Here is a 6,055-nt window from a genome sequence, read left to right as displayed (position 1 = left end):
TTTCTTCACATTTTATTGAAAAATTAAAACATCCAGAAGAAAAGTGATGCATCTTCCTACCACCAGATCTAACAGCCTACATGCAGCTTTGCATATGTGTGTGTGTGTGTGTGTGTGTGTGTGTGTGTATGTACATACAGAGAGTGTGTACACACACACAAGCGTATTCTACATTCCCTCCTGACACAGTCTCCTCTCTTCACAGCCAGCCTTTCCACCTATGTAACTAACGTTTTCCTCTTGATCTGTTTAAATTCTGACTCCAATTCCAGTGTGTAGGGGTTTATCCCACTCCACCAAGCAATGTTCCAACACCAGCTGGAGCCTTCCAATTTGACTCAGTTCTGACACTATCCACCTGGTGAGAGTGTCACATCCCATGGGTTATAGGCTCAGTCCCACAAGTCTGCTCTCAGCCCCCATTTCAGATGCCAATTGAAATTCCAGGTTGTCACCTCTGTTTCTGACAAACTGGTTATAGATTAGAGGTTCCAATGATCTCCTCCTTGGGTTTGATTAATTTTGCTGGGCCAGCTCACAGAACCCAGAGAAACATTGTACTTACTGGATTTACCAGTTTATTATAAAAGGATATAACTGAGGAACAGCCAGGAGGAAGAAATGCAAGGAATGAGGAAAGGACACCGAGCCCCGGTGCTCCCTCAAGGGGTGTCATTGTCTCAGTAACTCCACAGGTTCACCAACCCAGAAGCTCCCTGATCCTTTTGAGTTTTTATGGAGGGTTCATTACATAAGCATGATTGATTCAGTCACTGGCCATTGGTATTGAATTCATTCTCCAGTCCCTCTTTCCTCCCAGGAGCCTGGGTAATGGGAAGGACTGAAAGTTCAACTCTCTGTTCACAGGTTTGGTTCCCTTGGCATCCAGGCCCCAGTCTGGGGCCTCTCCAAAAGTCACCTTATTAACATAACAAAAGACATCTTTAGGAAATTTCAAGGGTTTTAGGAGTTTTGTAAGGAAACAGGGGTAAAGACCAAATGTATATTTCATATGAGAAATTACAGTTTCATACCTGTCATTCATATCAGAACATAAACATGTCTCATTATCTCTTATCTTTAAATAAAAATCCTTTGAGGGGCGCCTGGGTGGCTCAGTCAGTTGGGTGTCCGACTTCGGCTCGGGTCATGATCTCACACTCTGTGGGTTTGAGCCCCGCTTAGGGCTCTGTGCTGACAGCTCAGAGCCTGGAGCCTGTGTCTCCCCCTCTCTCTGCCCCTCCCCTGCTCATGCTCTGTCTCTCTCTGTCTCAAAAATAAATAAGAACATTTAAAAATTAAACAATAAATAAATAAAAATCCTTTGATTCACTATCATTTTCCAGTTATGACCCATTTCTGTAATAAAAATCTTTGAAAGAAGTGTCTATTGTCTCTCCCAGCACCCATTCTCTTTCTTACAGTCCAGCCAAGATTCAGTACCCTATTCATCAAGGCCACCTTTTTCAAATCAGCAATAACCTCCATATCTTGCAAAATCCAGTGGTCAATTCTAATTCATTTTATTTGGACTCTCACAGGTATTTGGTTATCCTCCTCATCAATTTCCTTCTGCCCCTGTGCCAAAGCACTTCTTCACTAGACTTCTGGGGGCATCTGATGTTCTCCTCCCCCCCACCCTTTATGTCACTGGTGGCTCCTTCTCCATCTCTTTGGGCTTTCTTCCTCTTCTGAATCTCAAATCGCTTCTTTATATATACTCACTTACTAGATGAGCTCATTTAATTGCATAGCTTTAAAATCTAATGACTCCCAAACTTCCATCTCCTATCTAGCAGTCTCCCCTAAGCTCTTGACAGGAACCACAAATCACCCAGTTGCTCAGTCTAAAAACTAGTAGTCTGTCTTCATCACCCTGACTTTTACTTCCAACATCCAATCCACCAGAACATCCTGTTGACTCTGTAATCAAAATGTATCACTGCATGCCCTATTTCAAGTCATGATCATCTGTTACCTAACTGAAGCGATCTTCTTATTGGTCTTTAGCTTCCATACTTTCTCCCCAATAGACTTTTCTACAAACAGCAGGCTTCGTGGTCCTTTAAAAAGGTAAATCAGTTGTTTATCCCAACTCCAAGGCCCCTTTATGGCTTTACTTCATATTTACAATAAAATCCAACAGTTTTCTCATAGCTCAGAAGTTTATTATTCAAAGAGAGGTCTTCAGAACAGCAGCATTAGCATCCTTTGAAATATTGTTAGAAATTCAGAATCCCAGCCCTTGCCCCAGACCAACTGAACCAGAGTCTGTGTTTTAACAAGATCCTAGATGATTTGTATGCACCACAAAGTTTGCAAAGCACTACTGGAGAGATGAAGGACTTCACTGCATGACCTGATCGTGTTTTGCCTTTCTGGCCTCATCTTCTTCCATTTTCTCCTTTTTTCCCTGGTATTCTTGCCACTTCTTGGACCACCATGTTTATCCACCTCAAGATCTTTACTGTTCAGTCTACCTGCAATATTTCTCCCTCTAAATCTTCCATCTTAGTCAGGTCTCTGTTCATGTTTTACTTCCTTAGAGAGACCTTTACCGGCAATTCTTTCTGAAATGGTACACTTCCTCACTTTGCTCAGTCTATTCTATTGTCTTACACCCCTACAGTTCTTACAATTACCTGAAATTATGTTATTATTTGCTTGTTTGCTTTCTATCTCTAAACACTTTGAGGCCAGAGACCTTGTCTCTATAAACAACAGTTCCTAACAAGAATAGCAGATTAATACATATATATTGAATGAATCAATCAATCAATCAATCAATGAATCAATGAATGAGACTGGAGTTTGGTATTTATCCTCATAGTAAAGAAGACAACCAAGTTTGTTCCAGCCGTAATAGAAATTACAGTGACAATGGGAGTGGGGTGGGGAATAGATAATAAACAAGTAAACAATAAATAAACAAGACAATTACAAAGCGTGAGAAAGATACTAAGGTACCTCTTTCTACAAAGAAGGCAGTACTTTAGTAAATGTTGAGCTTTTGTAGTTTATAACCAATTAATGGACCTGTTAGTGAAGTGTGGAATTCTCTTCAGTTCTTGTTCCTTCTATTTGAACTGAGATGGTCCTGCAGACTCTTTGTTTAAGAGACATGAAGTAAGCATGCTGTTTATTTAAATGATTTATTTATAAAATCGACCTATTGCTTAGCGGTGCATTTACATTACAGACTTCAAACTTATTTTTCAAAAGTGCTTTTACTAAAATAAATAAGTTATAGGTAAAAATTGCTCTAAATTCAGGATGTAAGCCAACATTTTTCTAGGCATAGAAACAGTCATACACAGAAAAGGTTTGATGTTTTTACTATGACAAACTATAACCTCCTTATAAATAGCCACAAGACAAAATACTAAATATTTCATAACAGCAAGAAATAAGAATAAATTCTATTTAATAGTTCCTAATGGCAAAATTATGAAATACATGACAATTAATGTTAAAATAAAAATATATGATTTCCATGAAAATAATTACAAAATACAAGATTCACTTTTTAAGAAGACCAGAATCTGCAGATGGGTATGCTATAGCCCAGGACAAGATACTGAACTTTGTAAAAGAATGTCCCCAAAATAACTGTATAGACTTAATATAATTCCAACTAAAATTCTTAGAATATTTTTATTGGAAGTTGGCAAAGTGATTTTAAGGTTAATCTGAAAAAAAATAAGCAAATATATAGCCATGAAGAGTTGGAAATAATCCAAAAATGTATTACAATAAGCAGTGAGTTAAATCAATTATTTTTCATCTCTATGGTTGAATGCTAGGTAACTATATAAAAATAATTTTGAAGAATTGTAACATGAGAAAACATATGTATTAAATTCTTATACTTCTGATATTAACTGAGGACTTAATATGGACTGACTTAGATGCTTGACATTATAAACTCACTTACTCTTTACAGTAATTTTATGAAGTGCTCTTATCATCAGGTCCATTTTACAGATGAGGCTACTGAGTTACCCAAAGGCTAAATCACTTGCTCAGGGTTATTTAACCAGCAAGCAGGATTTGAATCAGGGAAGCCTGACTCCAGAGTGCATAACCACAACACCACAACATAATATTGCCTATTACTGAGCAAAAACCCTCACTGCATCTTCATGGTCACCAACATGTCTACTATTTATTCTACTCAGATTTATACTTTCCCTTCAACCTTGGTCAACTAGACAGAACCAAAAACCTTTACCTGATGGAGAATAATAGTACAGAAGAAGAATCCAGAATGTTTGAAAGAAGTAAAATGTTAATTACATGACCCCTGGGTCCACTTCTGAACTCTAGCAGGAATATGCTGTGCATATGCAGATCTAGTTAGCATTTAGATAGGAAAATCTCAGAAAACATAGGCCTCTTCCTCCATTCCAAGGAGTGAGTGTATTATATGGATTTGTATGAAATAGCAATATTTTTATTTTCTAATAAATGGTGAAATTTATTTATTTTCAGTAGAGTATATGTTACAGAATAAATGGTAAAGGGAAAGGAAGCACACTCGAGATGCACAACTAGAAACATGTTTTTAGTTTAATGGACTCTGACAAACCTTTTCACTTTCCCTTCTCGAATGCTTTCAAATTCTTTTATCTGAGAATGTAACATTTTCCCACTTTTCTGTCTTTACTGGTTGGATAAAAGTTACAGACTATGTGCTAAGGGTAAATGGCACATTTGGAGTCAAGAAATGGCCTTCATTTTTACAGGAATGATTGGGGACATGTGCTGAAAATAAAAGTCCTGAATTACTTAGACTCAAATGCCCCAGTTCACAACAGTTTAACTAGGGCAGTGGCCTTTGCAACATTTGAGGGCAGATGTTTTCCTACTCTGCTCTGGTTCCCAGTGAAGAACGTCAACTGTGAGACCACAGTGACAATCTCCTGCTCCTCTCTTTCTTAGAGCACTGTATGTTTTGGTTTGTTTTTTTAACATGATTTATTGTCAAATTGGCTAACAGAGCACTGTACGTTCCATACCATTTCTCAGCGACTCAGTCAAGGATTCGCAGCTTTTCAAATCAGTTTTCATTTCTAAATGGAAGTTTGGAATGATTTAAAAAAACAAAGTTTAAAAGCCAACCAGACTATGTCACAGAGAATCCAAGATGGTGGTAACCGACTACATATTTTCAGGGATAAAAAAACCTTTTTTTCATGAATATAGGATTCATGGGCTTTTACACTGCTAATTATCCATGCAAAGTGGTAAAAATACATACAAGGACATTGATGTCAAAGAAAGAAGAATGAAGGAAAGAGGAAAGAAATATAAAAGGAAAGTAGAAAGGGAGGGAGGGAGGGAGGAAGGGAGGTAATGGGAAGGAAGGAAGGAAGGAAGAGAGGGAGGGAGGAATCCTAGATTCTGGTCCTGGTTTCTGCAGGTAAACAGCTTGCTGACTTTTTCACACGGAAAATGGAGTGAATGATGCAGAGTTTGTAAGGTCCTTGTGAGGTCTAGATAAGATGTTGCACATAAATTACCTAACCTGGTGCCAGGAACATAGTAATTAGTAAGTGGATACTTGTGCCGGCTGTAATAGATCCTCCAGGATGAGCTTTTAAGATAGACTATTTGCTTTTCCATTAAATCATGAATAAAATTATGAGTAAAGGAAGATGACCTTAACTGATATACATACTTAGTGGAAAACAATTGTTTTGAAATAGTAATGCAGTTGATGAGGGGATCATGTCAAGGCTAACTAAAGGTTTTTTTGAAGTGTTACTAGAAATATTAACACAATTTTATGAATTCGAAATAAAGGTCTTTGTTGAAGTTGAATTATTTGTCTACCAAGCAGCTAAACCTCTTTCTTATATTCAAAGTATCCCCCACCCACCGCCATCTGCCAAAGCAGGGAGTTCTAGCCTCTCTCTCTCACTCCTGGCAGCTAGTGGCAAGTGAGCCGGGATCAGCCAGTTAGATCGTGTTGTTTAGCACTTGGACTCCTGATAAACTGGTGCAAAAGCAGGGGGACAATTAAGGAGTGCTAAAGAACAGCAGGCAAAGGCAG

Source organism: Panthera onca, chromosome B1 (assembly GCF_046562875.1).
Source record: "Panthera onca isolate mPanOnc1 chromosome B1, mPanOnc1 haplotype 2, whole genome shotgun sequence".
NCBI classification, from domain to species: Eukaryota; Metazoa; Chordata; class Mammalia; order Carnivora; family Felidae; genus Panthera; species Panthera onca.
This window is presented reverse-complemented; position numbering follows the sequence as displayed.